At 36.5% G+C, this 27021-nt stretch overlaps 1 protein-coding gene across 2 annotated transcripts in view; it reads right to left on the bottom strand.

The window, feature by feature from the left end:
• RASGRP3 (RAS guanyl releasing protein 3) overlaps window positions 1-27021 on the bottom strand; it is a 157752-nt gene that overhangs the window by 92947 nt on the left and 37784 nt on the right. The window contains exons 1-2 of one of the 2 annotated variants that reach the window (XM_072634145.1): window positions 24309-25305; window positions 7472-7541 (exon numbers count right to left, since the gene is read on the bottom strand). The exons of the other annotated variant lie outside the window; for it this stretch is intronic. The gene's annotated coding sequence lies outside the window, so the exon portion shown is untranslated. Of the gene's footprint in view, window positions 1-7471; window positions 7542-24308; window positions 25306-27021 lie in introns of those variants that run through there. 2 annotated transcript variants of the gene reach the window in all.

Here is a 27021-nt window from a genome sequence, read left to right as displayed (position 1 = left end):
ATAGATCCAGGAGAGAAAATTTTAAAATTATCCAACTACCTGAAAGTCATGATCAAAAAAAGAGCCTAGACATCATCGTTCAAGAAATTATCAAGGAAAACTACCCTGATAATCTAGAACCAGAGGGTAAAAAAGAAATGGAAAGAATTCACCAATCACCTCCTGAAAGAGATCCCAAAAGGAAAACTCCTAGGAATATTGTGGCCAAATTCCAGAGCTCCCAGGTCAAGGAGAAAAATATTGCAAACAGCTAGAAAGAAACAATTCAAGTATTGTGGAAATAGAATCAAGATAACACAAGATCTAGCAGCTTCGATATTAAGGGATTGCAGGATTTGGAATATGATATTCTAGAAGTCAAAGGAGCTAGGATTAACACCAAGAACCACCTACACAGCAAAACTGGGTATAATACTTTTGGGGAAAAAATGGATTTTCAATGAAATGGAAAATTTTCAAGCATTCTTGTTGGAACAACCAGAGCTGAATAACAAAATTTGACTTTCAAACATAAGAATCAAGAGAAGCATGAAAAGGTAAACAGGAAAGAGAAATCATAAGGGACTTACTAAAGTTGAACTGCTTACATTCCTACATGGAAAGATAATATTTGTAACTCTTGAGATTTTTCTCAGTATTAGGGTAGTTGGAGTGATTATATACATAGACATTATACATATAGAGAGAGGGTACAGGGTGAGTTGAATAGGAAAGGATGATATCTAAAAAAATAAAATTAAAGAGTGATAGAGGAATATATTGGGAGGAGAAAAAAGAAATAGAGGGGGGCAAATTATCACTCACATTAAAGAGGCAAGAAAAAGTTTTTTCAATGAAGGGGAAGAGTTGGAATGTGAGATGGAAAAAGTAAACCTTACTCTCATCACATTTGGCTTAAGGAGCAAATAACATGCACACTCAATTTGTATGAAAATCTATCTTACACTACAGGAAAGTAGGGGAGAAAGGAATAAGCATGAAGTAGAGGGGATGATAAAAGGAAGGGCAAATGGTAGGAAAGGGTAATTACAAGTAAATACTTTTGAGGAGAGATAGAGTCAAAAGAGAGAATAGAATAAATGGGGGGCAGGATAGGATGGAGGGAAATATAGTTAGTCTTTTACAATATGACTTTTATTGAAGTGTTTTGCATAACTACACATGTATAACATAGATCTAATTGCTTGCCTTCTAAGTGGAGATGAATGGGGAGGGAGGAAGAGAAAGAACTTGGAACTCAAAGTTTTAAAAACAAATGTTAAAAATTGTTTTTACATGCAACTGGGAAAAAAAGATATACAGGTAATGTAGTATAAAAATCTATCTTGTCCTACAGGAAAATAGAAGGGATGGAGATAAGGGAAGGGAGGGGTGTAATAGAAGGGAGGGCAGATTGGGGGAAAGGGTAATCAGAACATATGCTGTCTTGGGGTGGGCAGAGGGGAGACATGAGGAGACAATTTGGCACTCAAAATCTTGCGGAAATGAACGTTGAAAACTAAAAATAAATAAATAAAATTTTAAAAAAAGAAAAAAGGGGTCATGAAGAGTCAGACATGACTGAAAACAACTAAGCAACAACAACACAAGAAATGAACAGGATGGTTTCACAAATGCCAAAGAAGACTTATATGAACTGATACAAAGCGAAGTGAGGAGAGTCAAGAGAAGAACCAAAGTAATAGCAATATTGTAATGATAAGCAACTCTGAAAGGTTTATCTATTCTGATCAACACGATGATCCAAGACAGTTCCAAAGGACCCATGATCAAAAGTGCTAACCACCTCCAAAGAGAGGACTGATGAACTCTCAGTGTAGATTGTGAATTTTTTTATTTTTTTTTGTAACTTGGCTAATATGTAAATATGTTTTGCAGAACTTCATATGTATGAGTGACATATTACTTGCCTTCTCAATGGGTGGGAGAGGGGAGAGGTTTAGGACTCAAAAATTTTTAGTGAATTTTAAAACATGTGGAGAATTGCCCATTGTGAGCCAACCAGGATAGGCATGCTCTTGAGATGGTCAGGCTGATCTCTAAAGCCTTGTGTTTGGGAGAAAGGGGGGAAAGGAAGAAAAGGGAGTTTCCTCTTTGGGGCATTTGGGAGACATAGATTGCATTATTTGTGCAAGTATTAACATACAGTTTCCTCTAGTACATGTACCTTAAGCCCTTGGCATTATTTTTATATATGGATAACAGGATATTGACTAAAGCTAAAAGAGAAAGAAAAAGCAGTCTACCTCTTTTATTTTTGAGAAGCAGCATGACTATATGGTTAGAATAATGAACTAAGTCAGAAAGACCTGGATTTAAAAATCACATCTCTTATACTTTTTAGATATATGACCATACATCAGTCACAACCTCTGCAATTCAGTTTCCTTGATACATAAATTGGAGATACTAATATCTGTAGTACTTTCTTCACTATATTGTTGTGGGGATCCGATAAGGTAGCATTGATAGAAACATTTTGTAAACTTGAAGTGGTTTTAAAATTCCATCTATTATAATCATACCACTCCCTCCCAAAAAGTTATGAATGACCTGAGACTACAAAATTGAGTAGTGATATTCAGAAACTTCTATTCCTCTCTTATGCATTTCCTTCATTATCTATAATGGCACAAAGACACTTTCTCCTCCATGTAAAATTATGCTTTCTAACCAATTTAGCTCTCACTCAGGACACTTCAGTACCTTGGTCAGATGCATAAGCAGCAAGGATCATGCTTTATGGCTTTGATCAGTACAAGTTTCCTCAACCCCAGAGATCACATTGAAACAGAGATGGAAAAACAGCAAATTTTAGACAATAGGTGGTGAAGAATATCATCAACTACAGTCCAGACCACAAAAGTAACATATAGGGAAAAAGTCCTGAACTTGGAGTCAAAATACCTGGGTTTGCATCCTGGCTCCTACATTAACATCACAGGACCGTTCAGCATGGCGTGCCCACATCAGAGAAGGTGCTGTGCTCTATGAGCAAAGCAGAATTGAAACAGCTTAAAGGAAATGTAGGATGTGCAAATTTGGAGTATCCACCCCAAATGTTCACACGGACTTGTACCCAAGCTGTGGTAGAGCATCCTGAGTTCATACTGGTATGATCAGCCACAGTTAGACACACTGAAACTTGACTTTATCATGGTGATGTCATTTTGGTCCTCTTCAAAAACAGAGGACAACAAACAACCAACCAACCAAACTCAAGAAAATAGGTCAATGGACAAACAGCTGTCCGGCATAATGCTAGACACTAATGATGCAAAGGAAAAGAATGAAACAATTTATGCTATCACAGAGTTCATATCATAACTGAATATAGGAAATACATATACATTCATATACATATACATTCAAATCCATATGCAGTAAATATAAATGAATGCAAAATACTAGATAAATAGAAATTTAGGGAGAAGGCATTAGCAGTTGAGATGATTAGAAAAAATACTGATGTGGAAGGTGATGTTTGAGCTTTCCCCATCAATGAAATAGTCATAACACCCTCTCTCTCTACCTCATAGAAGTGTCATAAAAACTAAATGGTTCCTCCCATTCATTCTAATTCTTCCATACGGCATGACTAATGTGAAAATATGTTTAATAGGAATGTATATGTAGAGCCTATATCAGATTGCATGCTGTCTTAGGGAGGGGGAAAGAAAGAGGGAGAAAATTAAAAATTTATGGAAATGAAAGTTGAAAACTAAAAAAATTAATTTATTAAAAAAAATTTTTTTAAGTTCTCTAGCTAAGCCAGGATAATGGTGGTATACATGTGATATGTAATGTAGTTTAGTGGTAATTTTTCATGTCTTTTGAATTTCTGTTTAGATTTTGTTCTGGGTGGTCTATAATGATTCTATGGTAAAGTTTAAGCAAAACAGTTTTGTGTCAATAAAAAAATGAACTTGTGGGGAAAAAAGAATTAAATGAAATAATGGTATATGAATATAAGGAAAATGTTTTGCACTCAAAGGAACTATGAATATGAAAGATTCAGAGTAACTTGAATAGCTTTGCATGAATTAATATAGATCAAAATAAGCAGAACTAGAACAATTAACACAATGATGACATTAATGTCAAGGAAAATAACATTGTAAACCTTAGACCTCGATGACAAATTGTGACTTCAGAAGACTAGTGGTGAAGCATGCTCTAACTTTTTCCTAGAGAAGAGGTAGAATATAGGTGTATAAATGGTCATTCATTCATTTTGCTTCACTGTTATTTTCTTACAGATACTTACTAGCTGTGTGTCCCTGGAGAAGTCATTTAACCCTGTTTGCCTCAGTTTCCTTTTCCGTAAAATGAGCTAGAGCAGGAAATGGCAATCTATTCCAGTATCCTTGCCAAGAAAACCCCAAATGGGTTTTCAGACACCACTGAAACAACTGAACAGCTTGAACAAACTTTGTTACAATGGAAGATCCTGTTTGGAGAGGGGAGTCATTGGGAAGTGACTAATATTTTTAAGGAAGAGCACCAATAAAATATTTTTTAAATAATTAAATAAGATAACATATGTGAAAGTAGTCAATCAATAAACACTTATTAAATACTGCTATTATGTCAGACACTTTCCTAAATGCTTGTGAATTGCTAAGCACTATGCAAACCTAAGGTATTATTCTGACATTCATTCCTTGTATTTCTTAAAAATAGTCATACATTAGATAGATATCTTTAGGAAGATGCTTAAAATTACTATCAATGTATTTCTCATATTATACTTCATTGCTCAAAATTAATCCTCTTATGAATATGTGTGTGTGTGAGATTCAGGTGGAATATGGCACTGAAAGATTTTACGTGTGTGCATGCTCTCACTCTAGCTCCCTAGACAAAAGTCTGTTTTCTACAAAAGTTTTCTTCAGCTGTTGTCACATATATACTTTATTATATATGTGTAAACACATATGTAAATGGGACTTATGTCAAATGACAATGAGAAAATGTTTAATATGATAAAACTGGAGGATGTTCAAATAATTTCAGTGCATCAATAAACATTTATTGAAAATGTAATAAATGCATAATTCAATTTTGGTAGCAGTTTATATAGGGGACCAAGTGCTGCATCTTGGGAAAAATAATTTAATCACATATATATTTAATTAATTAAAATAATGTAATCAATCATTATACATATATATGATTTATATCAAACCATGTAGCCTCTCTTCACTATTCCTGATGTGAAATAAAGCAAGAAATTATTTTCTATAGAGCTGCTCAACTCCTTCCATTCATCAGGAAGTCCTAGATTTGAGTCCCTCATCAGAAACTGTGGCCCCAGACAAATTAATTAACCATAGTGAGCCTCAATTTCATCATCTGAAAAATGAGGATAACATCTTAGAGTTGTTGTGAGGATCAAATCTACGTAAAATGTTTTGCAAACCTCATTTTGCTGAATAAATCAGGATTTTCATTATCTTTCCTACTCATGGCTATAAATGACAGACCCTGAGGCCTGAACAGCATAGGACACATCTATCGAGAACACAAATTAGCCTCATGCATGCAGCTTCAAGAATCAGGGTTCTGCAGAGAAATCTTCACTATAAGACTCGGAACATATGGTAGAATTTAAGAATTGTTGCCGTGCATCAGGTCCGGCTAGTCTCTTGACAGTGGCACCAAGGACAATGTTACAGAGGGCATGGCTGTCCCTCTTCATGTCAGTATTGTGACACTTCTTATATGGGTGATGGTGAATCTGAAGCAAGCTGTCAGTTCTGTTTCATCAACCAGCTCTAGTGTCAGGGTAGTTTTTATGCATATCAGCCCCTTGAGATTTGATGTCAGCTATGACTAGAAGCCTACTTCCCTAGCAATCCCTGAGGGCAATCCTGCCAGATGTACACAATCTTTGTGATACAGATTTGAATGAATTCTTCCTGGGAGGGCTGAGAGCAGTGTTGCCCTGATTATTATTGCTTATAAGTATCTCTATCCAAAGGGTCCTGGAATATTTCTTTGATTCTATGAAGGTCTAACAGAGGGATGAGGTGAATGTGCATGTGCAAGTCTGAGTTGAATGTCAGTTATACTTATTACAGATACCACATGATCAAAGTACTTTGCAGCACGCTAAAGCAGTGGATAACATTTCTAGGAGCAAACCAAGTCCACAAAAAACGACAACAGCTGAAGAAAACTGTTTTGTAAAAAACAGACTTTTCTCTAGGGAGCTAGAGTGAGAGCATGGACACACATAAAATCCTTCAGTGCCATATTCCAATTGAACCTCAATCCCACCATAAAATGATGCCCTTTAACACGTCCTGGCCATACATATTACTTTGAATGCTATGTAGTTGGTGTGTAAACTAAACAGTTTACTTAAAACACAAACAACAGAATTCAAAGCAGCTCAGAATTCAAAATCAGCTCAATTCAATCCTATCCAGTCCAAGAAGCATTTATTAAGCAACTAATAACTGGAGAGGTATTATGCAAGGCACCGGAGATACTACAACAAAAGAACAGCTGCAGGGAAGGATGTACATCTAGACATATAAAAATATAAATGATTATTTGAGCTGAAGGGAGCAAGCACTAACAACTAATGGGAACCTATAAAGATGTCAAATAGTACATGAGCTGCTCCTTACTAAAAAAAAATAATTAGGGATTCAAAAAGATGGAGTTTAGGAAAAAGTACTCCCAGACATGGAGGACAGTCTGTGCAAAAGCACTGAGCTGGAAAACAGAGGATCAATATTGAGGAAGAACAAGTTGTCCCATTTGGCTGAAGATACCATATTAGAAGAGAAATAAGAATAATTAGATTTATGATCTAACTTTTCCAATACTAAATACAGGGATCATTGTAAGCTCTTTTGTCTTAAGTTAATTTTTCATTCTGAATTAAGTTACTAAATACTTTTAAGCTCCAGAAGAAAAGATTACTCAAATAATAATGATATTTTTTTTTCTAAGAACAATTCTTTGAAATAAGTCAATGCAAATATTATCATGACTTCCAGATGAGGAAACTGAGACTCAGAGAGGCTAGTCAGATAATCTAGTCAGATAACTAAAAATTATTGGAGCCAAGTACCATAGACTCATAGGCTCATAGGTCTATAGCTATAAGGGACCTTAGAAGTCATCTAGCCCTATCCTCTCAAATGTTGCTAGCCTCTCTCTCAAACTTGCTTAAATTTAATTACTTTGTATTTCTTCTCTTCATGTATATTCTGTACATGCTTAAATATCTTTGTTACTTCTCCCATTAGAATATAAGCTCTTTGCAATTAGTTTGTTTTATTTATTGTATTTTTTTTTTTTTGATGCTTAGCAGAATGCTTGGCATATAGTAGGTATATGATAGATTTTGTTGATTGATTGATATGGATGAGGAAACTGAGGTCTGGGCAACTTAAGTGATTTGTTCAGGGTCACAAAGGTAGATATTAGAGGCAAGATTGAAACTAGGTTTTACCTGACTTCCACTCCGGTGTATTTTCCACTAAAGCCAAGTTGCTGGGGTTATTTTCTAGCAGTTTTCATATCTAGCAAACCAAAAAGAGGCCAGAAAATTATCTGTATACTTCATTTTTCCAAATTTTCTTTCTCATTGGAGCATAGATAATAGAGAATCAACTATATGATATTTATTTCTATGATTATAGTTTACATTTGAAATCAGAGTAATTCTCAGCAGCAAATCAATGTAATCATGAGCAATTTGTGCTATGCTTTTAAATGGCCAATTTCCACACAAGCAAACCCTCAACTGACCTTAGTATAAACCATTATTTCATCAAGAAAAAGCTATAACTTTCAAAAAGGAAGGGAATGTCCACCGATATTAGAGTGGGGGAAATGGATCAGGATTTACCATGATTATCAACCACTTTAAAATTTAAATAATTTATGGGTTGTCTTAAATTTTACATCAATATCAGTGTTACCAAGACTAGGGACAATTGTTATGAAGCCATCAAATCCCCAGGATGACAAATGCACAGGGTTGAACTAGTAGCAAAAGAGAACAGTTATTCTTCCCTTATGCCTATTCTCTTCCTCTTCCAACTACCAGGAAAGAATAAGAGATCCAGGTTACAACACAGACAACACATCCATTGGGCTGGTTTACATTTGAAAAATTTGTTTTCTCTTTGAAAAAATTACATCAACTCAAAAAGTCTACTTCATGCTGTAACATAACTATGGAATAGCTATCATATGAAACTGATCACACACCCATTTGTTGATGAATATTTTCCCTGCCACTGGGCTTTGGAAAACATAATATGCAGGTGCAAGGGAAAACTATCCACTGTCACTTTTCATGACTTTGACCAAATGTCACCACACAATGAGCTGGATCCCTATCAAAGAAAAGAGACTGAAAAAGCAATTTTCAATGACTATACCAGACTATGATCTGTGAGTTCTCAGTGGGTGACTCTCCAAAGGAAAATAATGCTAAACAGGCACAGTGGAAAATGTTTCTCATGCTAGCAAGCACACTGATCTATAATCCCTTTTTCTTCAGAATAGATGTTAAATGAATGCTTATTGAATTAGAGAATAAACAGATGGAATATGATTGCTGAGCCACTGTTAGTAACATTTGAAGGATTACAGAAAACAGAAAAGGAATCAAGATTGGAGAAGGACAAAGGTCTTGATTTTCATAAAGGGAAGAGTCAGCAAGCAACAGACTAATGAACTTGACTTTGATTCTGGAGAAACTCCAAGAATGGAGCATTATAGATATGATTGAGAACTTCTGGACTGGGAAACAGTATTTCCAAAGAACCAGTTAGAGTATGCCAAATTAACCTCATCTCCACTTTTTGACAAGATGTAATGTTAACGGGATATAACATCTTTCTCGCCCAGTTAATAGGCCTGGCATGGAGCCCTGGCACCGAGCCAATTAGGTTCTGGGCCTCAGGAATTCCCACACCTTCTCAATTAAGTGCTGATTTCCAAGCTTCTCTAAGCCAATCAAGTGCCCAATCTTTGATTGGAAACAGTATATATTGTACTGCTTGAAAAGAAAGTTGTGGGCGGAGGGAGAAACAAGCAGAGAGAGAGAAACAGTATGAGGGAAGAACTTGCCTAGGGGAACTTGCTCCAGGGAGGCTTGAGGGAGAGAAATGTTGGTGATGAGGATCTTACTAAATCTTGCCTTCTGGTATCCCAATAGGGATGTTTCAAACAAATATTTTGATTTTGTCTTGGAGGAAGAGAGCTTATTATATTTTGTGAACTAACCATGGAAAATAGCATGTATATTCATGGCAGCTGCTATGGGTATCACACTGGCATTACACAAGACTACTAAAGAGTAGATGAAGTCAATGTTATAGAGATTACCTAGATTTTAACAAAACTTTTGATAAAGTATCTCCTATTATTTTTGTGGAGATGAAAAGATGTGAACTGGAACATTAATATGATTAGAGGTATTCAGAACTCCTGGAGAAGTTGGAACACAAGAAGAGTTGCTAACGGCTCAATATCAAAATGGTGGTCCTCTGTGGAGTAGCCCAAGGGTCTCATCATGTCTCTGTGCACACTTTTACCAATGACTTAAAGATATCAGTGAGATGTACACATTTGAAATGACATAAACCTAGGAAGAAGAAGCTAGAATAATGAAAAACTCAAATAGAAATAGATTCCTGATAACTGTTTATTAACTTCAAAAATCACAAATTATCTAAGTTCTATTGTATTTTTATTTATTTTGTTACACAGTTCCCAATTACATTTTAATCTGATTCAAGTGGTGAATTTTGTGGGCAAATTTGAAGATTGGGCCAAATCTAATAAAATTAAATTCAGTAAGGGTAAATACAGTCGAATACAAACAATTAATTTGATAAAACCCTATGTAACTTGATGAAGGAAGAAAATAGTTACCCATATCAAAAATGAAAAAGAATTCACAATAAAGAGATAAAGGATATTTTTAGAAACTCTTCTGCCCAACTATACACCAACAAAACCAACAACTTTGTAAGGTTGGTTTAATATTAGGAAAACTATAAACTTAAGTAAGTAGATTAATAGAAAAAAATCAACAAAAATTATATGATTAAATCGTACATGTGTAGGAAAAGCTTTTAACAAAATACAACACCCATTTCTGTTTAAGAAAAATTAGAAAATGCAGGAATAAACCTTTCCTTAAAACAATAAACAGCATGTATCTAAAACCTACAGCTGCTATTACTGCAATACAGATAGACTAATCTTTTAAAATAAACATGGAGGCAGAACAAGGATACTCACTGTCATCACTTTTATTTGACATAGTACTAGAAATGCTGGCTACAGCAATGAGACCAGAAAAAAGAGAAATTGAGAGAATAACTATAAAGAAGAAACAAAATAGTCATTTTGTGCCAGTGGTATGATAATATACTTGAAGAACCCTAAAGAGTCAAATAAAGATTAATTAAAGCAATCAACAACTTTAGAAAACTTACAGGATATAAAATAAATGCACACAAAAAAATCAGTACTTCTATATTATACCAATAAAACCAAGCAAGAAGAGATGGAAAAAGAAATTCCATTTAAAATTACCACAGAATTTAAGTAATATTTGGGAGACTACCTTCTATACACACAAGTACTATAAAAATAGAATCACAAACTACATTTTACAGAAGTAAAGATGGACCTGAATAATTAGAAAACTACTAATTGCTTGAGAATAGAACAAGTCAATATAATAAAAATGACAATAATACCTAAATTAACCTATTTATTTAGTACCATACCAATGAAACTATCAAAAATTATTTTATAAAGCTAGGGAAAAAAATAACAAAATTCATCTGGAAGAACAGAAGCTCAGAGATATCACGGGAATCAATGAAAAAAAAGTTAAAGAAGGTGATCAAGCTGGCCAGTCTTCAAACTCTATTATAAAGTCATAATTATCAAAACATTCTTCTACTGGCTAAGCAATAGAGTGGTGGATCAATGGAATAGATTAGGTACAAATTACATTACAGTAAATGAGCATAATAATCTAGTATATGATAAACCTAAAGATCCAAGCTTTCAGAACAAAAACTCTGTTATTTGACAAAAACTGCTGGGAAAACTAGAAAACAGTATGACAGAAACTAATTATAGACTAATATCTCACACTATATACCCAGAAAAGGTCAAAATGGGTACATAATTTACACAAAATCAGAAAATGAAGAGCATAGAATAGATTATCTGTCAGGTTTATGGATAAGGGAAGAGTTTAGGATGAAAGAAGATATAGAGAGCACTGCAAAATGTAAAAAAATAGATAATTTTGATTATATAAAATTTAACTGTTTTTGCACAAACAAAAGCAATGCAACCAAAATTATAAGGAAAGCAGAAAACTGGTGGGGGGGGGAGGGTGGTTAATTACAACAAGTATCTTTGATAAAGACCTTATTTCTCAAATATATAGAGAACTGAGTCAAATTTATAAAAGTACAAGTCATTCCCCAATTGACAAATGGTCAGAGTATATGAACAGGCAGTTTTCAGACCCAAAAAAGTCAAACATCTATAGTCATATTAAGAAATGCTCTAAATCACTGTTAATTAGAAAAATGCAAATTAAAACAACTCTGAGTTACCATGTCACACCTATCACATTGGCTAATATGACCAAAAAAAGGAAAATGTTGGATGTTGGAAGGAATGTGGAAAAACTAGGACACTAATTCACTGCTGGTAGAGTTGTGAACTGATCTAACCATTCTGGAGAGCAATTTAGAACTATGCCCAAAGGGCTATAAAACTGAATACCTTTTGATCCAGCAATACCACTACTAGGTCTATCTCCCAAAGACATCCAATAAAGGGGAAAGAAACTATTTGTAAAAAAATATTTATAGCAACTATTTTCATGATGTTTAAGAGTTAGACATTGAAAGGATGCCCGTGAATTGGGGAATGGCTGAACAAGCTATGGTTATATGAGTGTAATGGAATAAGTATTGTGCTATAAGAAACAACAAACAGGATGATTTCAGAAAAATCTGGGAAGAATTATGTGAACTGATGCATAGTAAACAGAAGCAGGAGAACATTTTATACACAGTAAGAGCAATATTATTTGATAAATAACTGTGAATGATGTAGCGATTCTTAGCAACAAATGATCCAAGATAATCCCAAAGGACTATTGATGAACATACTATCTTTCTCCAAAGAAAGAACTGAAATAAAGAACTGAAAAACAGAAATACAAACTAAAGCATGCCTATTTTTTACTTTCTTTCTTTTTTTTTATTCAAATCTTCTTGTACAAAATGACTAATATGGATATTTTACATGATTGCACATGAAGGGGAAAGAGAAGGAGGGAGGGAGAGAGCAACAGAATTTGAAACTCAAAATTTTACATGAAAATGTTTTTAATAATAATAATAATTTGGTACTAGTTAAGAAATAAAAAAGATCTACCAATGAAGCAGAATAGGTACACAAGATATAAAAGCAAATGTACCTGATATTCTAAAATTCAAGAAACACAAAGACTCCAGGTATTAGAATAAAGACTTACTATAACATATTTTAAAAATTGCTGGAAAATTAGATAGAAGTATGGAAGAAATTATATGAAGACCAAAGCCTCACATATTATAAAAAGATAAGGTCCAAATGGATATGTGTACTTGATCTACGTATAAAAGGTCACATCATAAACTAATTAGGGAAACATGAAAAAAATACTTATCACATCTATAGATGAGAACATTCATGACTAAAGAACTGAAAATATCAGGAGATAATTTTGATTACATAACATTTAAAAGCTTTTTCACAAATCTAACAAAGCTAAAATTAAAAATTAATAATTATCTGGAAAAAATCTCTGCATAAAGTTTCTCTGATAAAAACTCATTTTTTAAGACATAAAAAACCGATTTAAATTTAGAAGACTAAGACCCATTCCCCAATTGATAAATGGTCTAAGGAAATGAACATGCAGTTCTTAAGGCAGGAAAACCAACCTATCTATATAGCTATCTAAGCTGTGTGGGGAAAAAATCCTGCTAATTAGAAAAATACAAATTAAAGCAGTTCTGAGATTCTACCTCACATACCAGACTGGCAAGAGTGACAAAAATAGAAATAACAAATGGAGATTCTGTAGGGAAATAAGTATGTTTGATTGATCTGTACAACCATTCTGAAAAGCAATTTGGAATTACACTCAAAAAAGTTGTTAAACAACGCATGAATTTTGACCCAGCTAGTATTATACCCTAAAGAAATCATAAGAGGGGAAAGACATTTATGTACAAAAATATTTAAATCAACTTTCTGTGATGACTAGAAAACTATAAAGGGGTGCCAATCAACTGAGGAATGGCTGAATAATATATATGAATGTGATAGTATACTGAGATAGCATATTGTGCTATTAGAAATGAGGAAATAGATTATTTCAAAAAGACTTGAAAAAAACTTATATGAACTGATGCAAAGTGAAGTGAGCAGAAACAGAACAACTTGTATTGCTATAATAGCAATACAGTTATACTATATTGTTATACTGTATCAATAGTTTATGATTATATCATGTTGATATAAAAAAATGAACAATTTTTATGACTTTTATAAACTGATAAAAGAATAATATGAACAGAACCAGGGAAACAATTTATATTAAATCCAATCCAATATAATATATATAAATTACCTATTACATGCTAGGAACTATGCTAAGTGCTAGAGGTACAATTAATATGAACAAAAACAATTTCTGCTCTCAAAGAGTTCATAATTTAATGAGGTAGACAACACATAAAAGGAGGTAGAGAAGGAGGGGCAGGGAGACCAGGGAGTACCTGACATGGAGTCCAATGGAGTTGAACACAGGCAGAACTGGAGATGTAGAGTGGAGTGAGCTGAAAAGTCCAGTTTCTGCCCTTTATAAAGGAAGGCATTGGGAGTTTGGTACTCCACCCTCAAGCCCTCCAATCAAAAGGCAGAAAAGGCTAAGGGAAGAGGTGTTAGGCAAGGCTTGAGATAGCAGCATGTTGATGAGATTAGAGGTGATGAGTTTAACCTGGGAGGCGCATTAATTTGATTCCTAAACTGAGAGCCGCAGGCAGCTATCACATACACACAAGCCAAATGCTAGGTCCCACGTACAAGATAGATGCACACTTTATGTATGCAAGGAAGGAAAAGCAAACTGCTTAATCCAGGGGAGAAAAAAGCATAAAAAATTTCCCAACCTGTGTACTAACTCTCTGGATACAAACTGAAGTAGATATGTCATATCCACACGCACAACCTTCAAGAAGCAGATCTCCTCTTACTGATAAGGGCTAGCTTGCTGAAAATAACCAGAAGGATTTTTTTAAAGCTATCTTTGCTATCAAATCTTCTAAGGAATCTTGCTCAGTTTTAATATTTGCACTGTACCTATCTCGTGTGTACATGGTAATATTCATTTTATCACCATCACCACCACCTTACAATGTGAGCTCCCTAATGACAAAGACGATGTTTTTGTTTTTATATCCCCAATGATTTAGCACAATACCTAGGATACTTTAAATACTTAATAAATGCTTATTAACTGTTGATTTACATGGAAGCCAACTTATTGGAGGAAAGCCTCTAGTTATTATTCTTACCTACTTAACCAAATGCTTTTTTATTTTCAATACAAGATTATTGTAACATCTTACATTTCTGACTCACAAATACTCTAAAATCATCATTATGGATATTCTCTCCAACAGTACAAATCACAATCTTGCCAGGTCTGCTGATCCCATGCGATTCCTGTTCATGTTCTCCTATAAGTCTGTCATAGTGGATCCTCTCTAACATGCTGAGGGCAGAGGTGGAAGGAAGGGGGTAGGGAGTGGCTTTCCTTCTTTCTCCTTACATCAAATACACATGAACACGAACCCTTAGTCTCCCATGAGATCAGTCCATCATCATCTTTTCCTCTCATCCATTTTCCCCTATATGTTTAACCTGAATTCTTCTTCCTAGTTCCTTATTTGTTATGTTGCAACCTGATCCTGCCTACCAGATACGTCTCCACTGCCCTCTGAGTGATACTCAGTCTTAATTCATAGACTATGATGTTCCATGAATTTTATCCAAAATCACCACTGATAGACTATTAGTGATTTTAAAAAGCAAAAGACTCCAATTTCAGGGAGAAATTGAAGACACTAAAAGAGCTGTAAGGAAGATGAAAGGGTTAAAGCCTCCAAAGAATGATTTCTGGCAAGGCTGTTGAGAAGATCACTCCTTGGACAAGGTTTTCTCTAACATTTTTAAAGGAAGCTTGAATGATTTTGTGGTATGGATGGGAGGCATCTTGCAGAAGGGAAGTCTTTAAGAAGGTGCTTTGCTCTCTTGAATCAAAATCTTTTTTTTTTAATAATTAATAAACAAGGACAGCTCTCCCTAGGCAGTGAGAGCACAGTGGATAGAGCATCAGGCCTGCAGTCTGGAGACCTGAGTTAAATCAAACTTCAGAGCCTTACTGGTTATGTGACCCCCAAGTAAGTCACTTAACCTCTGCCTCAGTTTCCTCATCTGTGAAATGGGAAGTTATACCACTTACCTCTCGGAGTTGTTGTGATAATAATTGTAATATTATAAAGATAAAAATTATAAAGTGCTGTCATGGTAATTTAAAAAAGACCTTTCTCATTCATTAAAAGGCCCATGGGACCTGCCTGGATCACATGGAAGCCTGAGTCGCATGAGTCTGAGTCACATGGAGCCTGTGCTGGGAGGAGTTTGCTGAATGGGTGGAGCAGGAAGAGGCGGAGCTAAAGCAGAGCTGAGAGGAAGTGAGTCAGAGAGCAGTCAGAGCTAGCAAGGATGCAGGCAAGCAGGCAGCTGGCCAGTGTGAGTGAAAGAGCTTGTTTGTGATTTTACTTAGGGGGTTCTGCTTGTGATTTATTTAAGTGAACTGGCTTGTGGGAAGGCTGGCTGGGGGAAGGCTTGGGGATGATGTTCTCTACATTGTTATCGTGCATAGATTTTTGTTACTATGATGGATTTGGCTTTCTGGTGTCTGAATCAATGTTTTGGTTGTGTCTTCCACGTGGAGAGTCCATGGTATTTAGTGATTCAGAATTGCCGTGCTGTGAATATTGCATTGGTGCTACAAGTACTTAGCAAGGCACTTAGGTGCATTAAGAAATTATTTGAGAATTAGTTATGTCATCTCCTACCTGTTAAAAGTTAATCAATTTCATTTGTGGTATATTATTCAATTCCTACCTTGACCTTCCGTATGAAAGTCTTCATGATTTATAGACCTGAAACATCTGTGTACCCTCATCTGTGTCTTTGGTGTACACTCAATCCTTTTTTCAAATTCTTCTAATATTTTTTAAAATTTAATTAATTAATTTTTAGTTTTCATCATTCACTTCCATAAGGTTTTGAGTTCCAGATTTTCTCCCCATCCCTCCCCTCCACCACTCCAAGTCAGTGTGTAATCTTATATAGGTTCTACATATATATATATATATATATATATATATATATATATATATATATATATATACACACACACACATGTTAAATATATTTTCACTTTAGATATGTTGTAAAGAAGAATTAGAACCAATGGGAGAAACCACAAGAAAGAAGAAACAGAAAAATCTGGGTCCAAATTTTCCTATTTTTGCAAAATATTTCTTACATATTCAAGTTACCAAATTCCAAAATAAGTAACTGGGAGGGTCTTTTGGAGTTTTTGTAGATTTCTGTGGTTCCTCATCCATTACAACAGGTGTTCTTAATCTGGGATGTGTAGACTAGATAGCTAGTTAGATAAATTGATAGATTAATTTATGATAGATACAGGTAGATAATACAGGTAGTAGAAGTGGTTTCTTTTGTAATCCTATGCATTATTAAACATTATATTAAAAACATTCCATGAAGCATCTACTCAGACTACCAAAGGGCTCCATGAAACATTTTATAACATGTTGGTACATAAGATGCAATTATTTTTTAAGGTTATTGTTTTTCAAATACTTATCACAAGCACTTCAGAACAAGTTGATAAAATATCTTGTGAAATGATGTTACTTTTTGCCTTTGGGTACATGACTAAATCTATTCTAAAAACCTGTATGTTTGCCTGTTCAAGAAATTGAGAAACATTCTTTCACTTAGCAATCGATTCCTTTTAAAAAATTTTTAATTTTTATAATGTTTCTAATTTTTCTCTTGTTTTTCAAAAAGCTGAGACAATTCACGTTTTATCTTGTGTATTTTTCATTTATAATCTCCTGAAATATAGCTCTGAAAAAAATCAGCTTTATAAAAGAAACCAGAGTGGCCCACACAGGATAGAGGGTCATTTTTCTGTAATTTTGGTGGTGAGCCTCTCCATGCTTAGTTAGGTTTCCCTTCCAAAAGCTGATAGTATGTTTCTGCAAAGTCTAGCATAGAGGAAACTTCTTTCTTTGGTGCTCTGATGACAAAAACTCTTAGAACCCAGGGTTATGTCCATAACATCATGATAAGACATTATAGTTGTACTTTGTAGATGCATTCCTAACATGAAGTCCAGATTTTCCCCATTTGCAAATCCCATCCATTTCCCTTGCCTCTCCCCTTTGGAAAAAAAAGTAGAAGTCTAACCTTCTTCCATGCGACAGCCTTTCAAATTCTTGGTGACAGCTACTGCATTTCTCCAGGGCTTTATCTTCTCCCAGCTAAAAATCCTTATTTTCCTTAACCTTTCTTCATATTATATAAACTCAAGTTCCTTCCCTTTCCTCTTCCCCTTCTCTGGACACTCTTTAGCTTATATCAATGTCCTTCCTAAAATATGCTAAAATATACAAATATTTTATAGATGAAATTGAGACTGAATGAGATAAAGTATCTTGACTATGGTCATATGGCTAATAAGCAGGTTAATTTCCATAACAACCTAGATCTTCTGACTCCTAGCCCAATCAATCAATCAACAAGCATTTATCAAGGGCCTAGTATATGTATGCCATGCACTGTGTACTGGGGATAAACAGGCAAGAACAAAGCAGACCCTGTCTGCAAAAAGCCTACATACTATCTAGACAAGTAATGTATACATACATACATGTGGTACAGTGGAAAAGGTGCTGGATGTGAAATTAGAGGACATGGGTATAAATCATGCCTTTCTGATGCTTTCAGGCAGTGTGATGCTGGGCCAGTCACTCAAAGACCTTAGTCTCCTAAACTCTGTTATGAAGGCCTTTGAAGTACCTTCCAGCTCTGTGTTTATACTTTTATTAACCAACTCTAGGACCTTTTGATGCTATGATCCTAAATACATATACACAAAATGCAGTTAGGGGAGAGGAAGGCACCAATAGCTGGCGTCATGAGGAAAGGCCTCACAGAGAAGGTGACTGGCTTGACCTGCGATGTGAAAGAAACTAGGGATTCCAATAATCAGGGGAGAAAGGGAGTGCCTGGCAGGCAGAGGGAATGCAGAGATGAAGTCCTCAGTAGTTCACAAGTTCAGAAAGAGGGGAGGGGTTTAGGAAAGGAGAATTAGATGCTTTGTAAAATGGCTATTCCTCTCATTCCCCCAGGGTGAACGTGGAATCTAAGCTAATGAAAACTAACTGATCTAAACTAATCTAATCAAATCTAAACTAATCTAAACTAACTGAGCCCAGTTCCATTATTTGTATGAGAAGAGAGCTATTACAGAGGTCTTGCGCTGGGCATCCTTATGCCCCCTGACACAGTGTCCTTTATCCCTCACCCTTGGTTTCCAAACTTCAAAATCTACCGTCTCAGACTGGAATTTCCTCAGTGACTTGGACATTAAGGTACCCCAGCAGCCTTCTTAAACTGGAATACCTTTAAGTAAGACCTGCCTGGGTCACTCATTGGTGATTTCATCATCCAGCCTCAAGCAGGGCCCCTCCCAGCCTTGTTCCAGGCTTTCAGACTTCAAACTATGCCCCTGTTCTCCTCCCGACCCCCACAACACCCACCCACACACCCATACACACCCACACCCACACCCACCCACACACACACACACACACACACACACACACACACACACCCACACACACACACACACACACACACATACACACACACACACACACACACACACACACACTTCTCTGTCCCTTTTTTGGATTGTCTTTTCCCATTAGAATTATAGAATGTAAGCATATAAGTTCATAGAAAGCAGAGACTTTCCTTCGTGAGGGCAATCAGGATTAAGTGACTTGTGCAGGGTCATATAGCTAGTAAGTATCCGAGGTCTTCTTGACTCCAGGACTGGTGCTTTATCCACTGCACCCTCTCCTTTTGCTCTTAATTGTATCCCCAGAGATTAGCACAATGCCTGACACATAGCACTTCCTAAATGTTTGCTTCCTTTCTTCCTTCCAATGGAAAGGGGACACCATTCTCCCAGTGTCCAGCCCAAATCACCCTGGCAAATAAAGGTCCATCACAGTGTGTGGTTGTGTGGCATTATGTAAGATCTCTGATCAGGCAGCCTGCCCACAGAGACTATGCCTTACTAGAGAAAGACTGAAACATTTGGACTCAAGTTTAAAGTTCAATTCTCAGCTCTAATGCTTGTGCCCTAGAACTCTAAGTGGTGGTCTTGGACTCAGTTTCCTCATCTGTGAAATAATGGCCTGTGAAGTATTTCCAGATACAAATCCATGATCCCATTATCTTAAGGGATTCTCCTTTCCAGCATTCTTACCCTCTCTGCCCTATGATGCCTTCATAGAGTAGAAAATGTCAGAAGAGTTGCAAAAAAAGAATAGCATTTATCTACATAAAATACCTTCTAAGAAGGTGCATGATATGGTGGGAATCAGAGGAGCAGGGTTCTAGCTTAGCCTCTGCTCTGTTGTTGTCAGTAATTAAATGTGCATGTCATGGAAGTTCCCTTTTCCTACTTCATCAAATAAAATATTTTCAAAGTGTTTGCCAGTCAATCAATAAACATTTTAAAGTGATACCATGTGCCAAGCACTATGCTAAGCACTAGGGATACAAAAAGAGGCTCAAGATAGTCCCTGTTCTAGGGCAGGTAGGTGGTGCAGTGAGTAGACCATCAGCCCTAGAGTCTGGAGGACCTCAGTTCAAATCCTGCCTCAGACACTTGATACTTACTAGCTGTGTGACCTTGGGCAAATCACTTAACTCCAATTGCCTTGCTTCCCCCCCTCAAAAAAAAAAAAAAAGTCTCTGTCCTCAGGGTACTTAGCACAGTACCTGGAACATAGCAGATTTAATAAATGCACATTCTTCCCCCCAACCCTTACCCATTACTCTTGATATTCAATAGACTTATCTGAAAAGACTGAACTAGATGATCTCTTTAAAACTGAATGTTTCTATTAAAATCCTTTATGCTTTCTCTCCTCATCTTTATGGGGAATGATCTTCCACTCCAAACTTGATATGTCACTCAATCAATCAGCAAATATTTATTAAATGTTTCTTATGCGGCAAGCACTGTGCTCAGTGCTAGGGATAAAGGTAGAAATGGTCCTACACTCAAAGAACTTCCTTTTTGATAGGAGAGAAAATGTGTGTGTGTCAATATGGAAGAGATGGAAGATGACCTTAGAGGGGAAGGCAATAGCATTTTGGGGGGGAGACCCCAGGAAAAGTCTTTTGCTGAAGGTGGTGGGAAAGCATGAATGGGTTGTTATTTGTACCACAAGAAGTGTACCCATACCAGTGAGATCATAAATCTAATAAGATATTGAAATATCCTAACTCCTTCTACTAGATTACAAGTTTATGAGAACAAGGACCACATTTTATCTTTGCCCCTCCCCCAGAGTGTAGCCCATACTCTGTACAGAGCAGGTGTTTAAGAAATATTTGTTGAACAGGATATATTACAATAAATTCAAGGAAGGCTACTGTTTCAAAGGCTGAGGTGTCATTAGATTTGTGAATGATCAACAAGTCTCTAACTTCAGTATTATAATTATGTTATGGTGTCCATCCAGAGAATTAATTGGAGGTTTAGAGCCTGGTTCAAGCATTTTAGCCCTGGTGAATGTTACTCAGAGTACTACTGGTAAAACTCAGTTTGACAAAGATTTTAACTTACAGTCTCTAGACAAAGAGGAAGTTGTACACTATAGATCCATGAATGCTTTAACACAGTATTTTCTTCTCTACCATTCAGACAAAGGATACCATGGAAACTTGATTTATGGGCTGACCAAAGAACCTCCCATAGATGGTAGAAGTCAAACAACTGGGCAATGGAGGACTCGGAAATGGTTTTTTCCTCAGTGTTTTCACATTCTGTGCTTCCCCTGGGAATTTAGTGAAAAGGGGTAATTTCCATTTGTCACTTGTAGACATCCAGAAAGGTTCCTTTCATGCAGCTCTTCAAGATTCCTTGGTAGCCAAGGCAAATCAGGATTTCCTCATCAGTATTTCAGGCATTAAGTAAGCAGGGGAGCCCTTTATGACAAGAAAGTTCAATATTACCTAGATGAATTTAATGTACTCTCTAGATATATAAGGATATAAGAAAAGAATCCAAAGGAACAAGATCTGAAGTTGGAGCCAAAATAATGTTTATGATTCCAATTCATGGCATGTTTTAATGTATTCAGAGCAGGAGGTAGATAGTGATGAATTTGGAATAAGAGGACCTAAGTTCAAATCTGGATTCTGCCCACTGACTAGCTGTGTAACCTTAGACAGACCACTTGACTTGGATTTCTGGATTTCAGTTTCCTCTATGTAAAATGGGGAATTTGGACTGAATAACTTCTGAGGTCTCTCCCAGCTCTATATCCATGATTCTCCATAAACTATGAACTCCAAAAGTAAATAGTGTAAATATTATTAAACTCATTTTTATAGATGAGAAGACTGAAGCTCCCAGAAGTGGGGTCACCTGCCCATGATCACACAGCTAATAGATACTTGATGCAAAATCTGCAATCCTGGTCTCCTGACTCCAAGTCCCGCATACAAGCCACTATTGTCCTGTAAAAGGCTTAGCTTTGAGTACCCATCCCACCATGCAATAGCTTCATGACCAAGGATAACAACCTCTCTGAGCCTGTTTCCTCATCTGTAAAATCAGGGGGCAGGGAAATAGTAATTTGGAATCCTGGAATCATAAAATCTACCTCTGTAGCTATTTGTGTGATGTTGGGCATCATTTAATTCTCTTAGTCTCATCTAGAAATGGGTAGGTTGAACTGAATGATCTCTAAGGTCCTTTCTAGCTCTACATAGGTTTTGGATCTAGGGCAAGGCATCCCATGATCCCATCTTACAATGCTTATCTCACAGCACTGTATTAAATAAATGAGTGTAAAGTGCTTTGTGAGGCAGCAAGGTGGCACAGCAGTTAGAGTGCCGGCCTGGAGTCAGGAAGACTCTTCTCCCCGAGTTCAAATTCCACTTCAGACATTTAACTGGATATGTGACCTTGGTCAAGTCTCTTAACCCTGTTTGCCTCAGTTTCCTCATCTGTAAAATGAACTGGAGAAAGAAATGACAAATCACTTCAATATCTTTGCCAAGAAAACCCCAAATGGGCGCATAAAGAGTCAGATAGGACTGAAAAATGAATGGACAACAATAACAAAGTGCTTTGTAAAGTGCACACACAAAATGCGTGACTATTATTAAGAGCAGGAAAAAAGATATGGATTGAGCAAATGAAGGTATACAAGAAGAGGTAAATGATCATAGAAAAGAGTAGTGAAAAAGTGGGAGAAAAAGGTTAGATGTTGGCCCTGTTTGAAAATTCATTAGATCATCCCTGGAAATGAGATCATGGGATCATGGATTTTGAACTTAAAGGGATTAGCTAGTTCATTTACCTGATATTCTAAGTGAAAAAAATCCTAGAGGACTATTGACTTGACCAAGGTCACACACACACACACACACACACACACACACGCACACACACGCACACACAAACATATATACACACATAGTAGGATAGCAAGAATTTGGACCCAGGACCTCTGATATCAAATCCTATATAGTTTATTTAGAATCCAATGAATTCCAGAAGTAGTCTTACTCAGAACTCAAACATCTATGCAATGCAGAAACACAGAATCTAAGTGGAGGTCAAGAATTTACTCCCGGACACTGACTCTATGTAGATAATAAAATCAAGGAAATAGCCAAGAAGTGTTTGGTTATCACTCTGCAGCACTCTGTCTGATTCAGGACGCTGCTACTTCCAAGTGGTTCTATGTCATCCTCAATGATCTTCCTTTTCCTCTACTCTGCACTTTGCCTTTCCTTTTATGCATCATGTGTAGTCAGAATCCTAGAAAGGGAAAGAGCTCGTAACCAATGTCTTGTTTTCAGAATGGCTTCTGCTCTTTACTGTCTCCCAAAGAATGTGTCTTATTGATAAAAGTCTTGTGGATGGGTAAGTCCTTTCAATACCTTGTATCCCAGCACATATATGATATTAATCAGCTATATGCAGTATTTCTGGGGTACAAAGATGAAAGAAAATCTTAAACATTACCAAAAAACAAAACACCAAAAAAAGCAACCTTTTTCACTATATTATCCTCCCCCCCACCCCCACTTAAAGGAGAAGCCCTGTGGCATTTAAAACCTCAGGTTCCAAGCAATGAAGGCAAAATATCTACTAGAGAATGTACAGATAGCAACACCTGTCAGATGGTGACCTATGTATTTAACTGCATGTCTATCAATGCCATGACCTTCTGGTTTTCCTCTTCCTTCCTATTGGCATGTTGTTTTACTGGTCAACCTGAGTGTTATGCCAGCATTTAGAAGGAATTGCTTCAGATCAGACACAGGAATGAAACTGAACTTGCCTGGATTACTTTTTAAGGTTTCTTTCCCAGTAGTAAACTTTTTTCAAAGTCAACCGTCTTCATGCATACACCTCAGTAACCTATTCCAGTCTTTCACAGCATGACCCAAAGTTTACAACTAAACCCAACCCCCTTAGATTAGAGGGGGAGGCTGGAGGGGGAAACAACCCTATCCTTTGTCAACAGACTATCCTGTTTCTTGTAACTAGGCTTCAACAATATAGCCCATTCATTCCCTCAATTAGAGAAAATATTAATCAAATGAAATAAGGCACAGAGAGACAGATTGGTGTAAATTGAAATGATAAAACAGGTTCAAGAATGCCATTAAAAATACAAGTGGATGTTAATCCCAGGGATAAATCAAATCTCTCTTTCTCCCAAGTGTCATGAAATAGGAAGGAAAAAAAATAAAAAGAAACCGTTGGTGGCTTGTAGAAAAACAAGACAAAATCTCCAATTACTTACTTAACTAGAGTCCGTCTGCAGAGGTATTCCACGCAAACATCACCCTTTCTTGTCCAGCTGCCAAATGCTAAAGCATGAAGTGCACGAACAGCTGTTTCCTTCAAGTCCAAGCTGTGTGTCTTAACGAGTCACATGCCCCTTCTGATAAATACTGCTGTCGTGCCAGGAGGTCAGAAACTGAAGTTCATTATTCTCCTTATTAGATAATCTTTTGCTAACACATGGGGTGGCTTTGGCATTTCACAATTACAGGGGAATGCATTCCCCAGCTTGCTTCTTCTCTTTGGCTCCCCTTCCCCCTTTCCCTCTCACCAATCCCTGCTTCTTTTAGTGACAAGCACCAAACAGCTGATAAGTCATAATGTAGGGCAGGGCCCCTGAAAATGGAAAGTTCATTGAGTATGTGCCAAGTGAAATGGCTCAAAGTTTGATGGTTGAGGAGTGGGGGGAGAATACAGGAAGATAAAGGGGAGTTTTTCACCGCACTCACCTTATCTGGGCATATTGGGGACTTTTATCAAGCAGGCAGACAAAATGCAAATTACGCACTAGATAGAAGCAGAAACATTTTTGTATTCTCCTCCCTCACCACCTCACATCAGGAAAATCTGTGTCTTCACATTTGATTTAATTAATTTACTTCTCAGTTTTCCAGTTGTATAGAGATTTCCTGGGATGGAGTGGATTTGCCTGCAGGAATCCAGACCCATAACTCAGCTAGTGAAAAGGAAAGAGCACTACTAGCTTTCAAGTCAGGGAGTAGTTTCCAGATCAGCTTTCTCCCTTTGCCAGGTTCCAATTCATGCTCTGTCACTTGGAACCTGTGGAACCTTGTGCAAATCATTTTAGTTCTCTAGACCTCAGTTTCCTAATGTGTAAAATGAGGGATTTGGATCACATGTTGCCTGAGGGCCTTTCCAACTCTACATTTATCATCCTATAAGAGTTTAAGGTCAATTTCATTTTGATTCATTTCTCTCTTAAGGTTTGTATAGGGAAGCTCTTCTAGCAGTGAAAAAATAGGAAAAGGTCGCTGACCCCACAGATCCAAAGAAGCATAACAAGGACAGAGCCATGAACCTAATCTTTTTCAAGAGGGAGATAAAATAAGAGAAAACCAGAGGGAAGGGTTGCTAGAGGATATAAAAGCTATGACTTCTCTTAACAAAGGAGAATATCGCATGCAGGTGGTATTTGGTGTTTTAAAAGACTAGATTTTCTGAGAAAAATAAATATATATATTTTATATATGTATATAGAATACATATATATGAAAAAATAGCGGTATGTATAATGTGTGTGTGTGTGTGTGTGTGTGTGTGTGTTGGATGGGCAAGGAGGGAGAAAATCAGGATTAGATGAAATGATTAAGGCCATCCATTGATGTTAATGAAAACAGATTTCAATTGCCCTTTCTCTTTCCTCTCCTATAATACACTTTAAGGATGTTCTACTGCCCCCTTAGGTGTAATAATAGAAGGCAGCCTGCCATCTTTAGGCTCATTCTCCTTCCAACTAAGGCACCAAACAGCAGCCCATCCAAAATGCAATGTAGTTGCAACCTCTAGTGCCAACTGATTCTCATTCATGGGGGAAGAGAGGAGGGGAGAGAGATACCCAAAGAATGCACAAAATCTCAGAAGCTCAGATGGAAGAAACATCAACCACCATGTGGTTGAACCCATATCTTAACAAGAATCCTGTCTGCAATTTATCAGATGGGTGATCATCCAGCCTTTGCCTGAAGTTTTCTAGTGAGACCCTAACCAAGACCCTCCAAGGTATCCCATTCTATTTCAGCAGCTTTATTTGTTGGAAAGATATCTCCTTGTGTGGAGGCAGCTAGGTAATACAGTAGACAGACTGTTGGAGGCAAGAAAACCCGAATTCAAATCTTGCTTCAGACATTTACTGGCTGTGCTCACTTTGATTAAGTGACTTATCCATTATTTGCCTCAGTTTCTTAACCTGTATAATGAGGATAATAATAGCTTCTACCTCTCAATGTTGTTGTGAGGATAGAATGAGATGTTTGTGAAGTTCTTTTCAACACTGAAACAACTATATAAATGTTAGTTATTATTAAGTGTAATCCTGCCTCGGTAAAATTCATATGAGCTCCTTGAAAGCAAGGTCTGCTCAGTTTTGTCTTTGTACCAGTGTCAAGTTCAATGCCTATGACATAGTATGTGCCTAATAAATCCTTGTGTAATGAATGAACAAATCAGTGAATTGCTCATAATTCTATTCCCCAGGGCCAAACAGAATAAATATAATTCTTTTACAATATGGCAGTCAATCAAAGGTCTAATGGCAGCAATCCTATTCCCCACTAAATAATGATACTTCTTATAATAAATAAGGACAAGTTGTCCTAAAACAGATAATGGATGGGCTTAAACACACAATGAGAAGTGAGGATCAGATCATTTAACTCCTTAGATCAATATAGGTAGCCAAAAAATGTGAGTTTAGGTCACCCAGAAGGTTTTTTTGGACAAAATTATCTAGTTTTACTCTTAACCCTGATCAAAGCATGTAAATTTTTTTATTGTGCATATTTATTTCCCATATTATACAGAATAGGAACCACCTAGTCAATCTTTCAAATTGAACCCAGTCCAGATACGTCTAGGCTCTTAGAAGTCAAGGGGCCTTTAAATTTTGTTAGTCTAATTGTTTGTTTCTCAGAAAGTCCTTTGCAAGTTTTGAA

Source organism: Notamacropus eugenii, chromosome 1, assembly GCF_028372415.1.
Source record: "Notamacropus eugenii isolate mMacEug1 chromosome 1, mMacEug1.pri_v2, whole genome shotgun sequence".
In the NCBI taxonomy this organism is placed as follows: domain Eukaryota; kingdom Metazoa; phylum Chordata; class Mammalia; order Diprotodontia; family Macropodidae; genus Notamacropus; species Notamacropus eugenii.
This window is presented reverse-complemented; position numbering and strand designations above follow the sequence as displayed.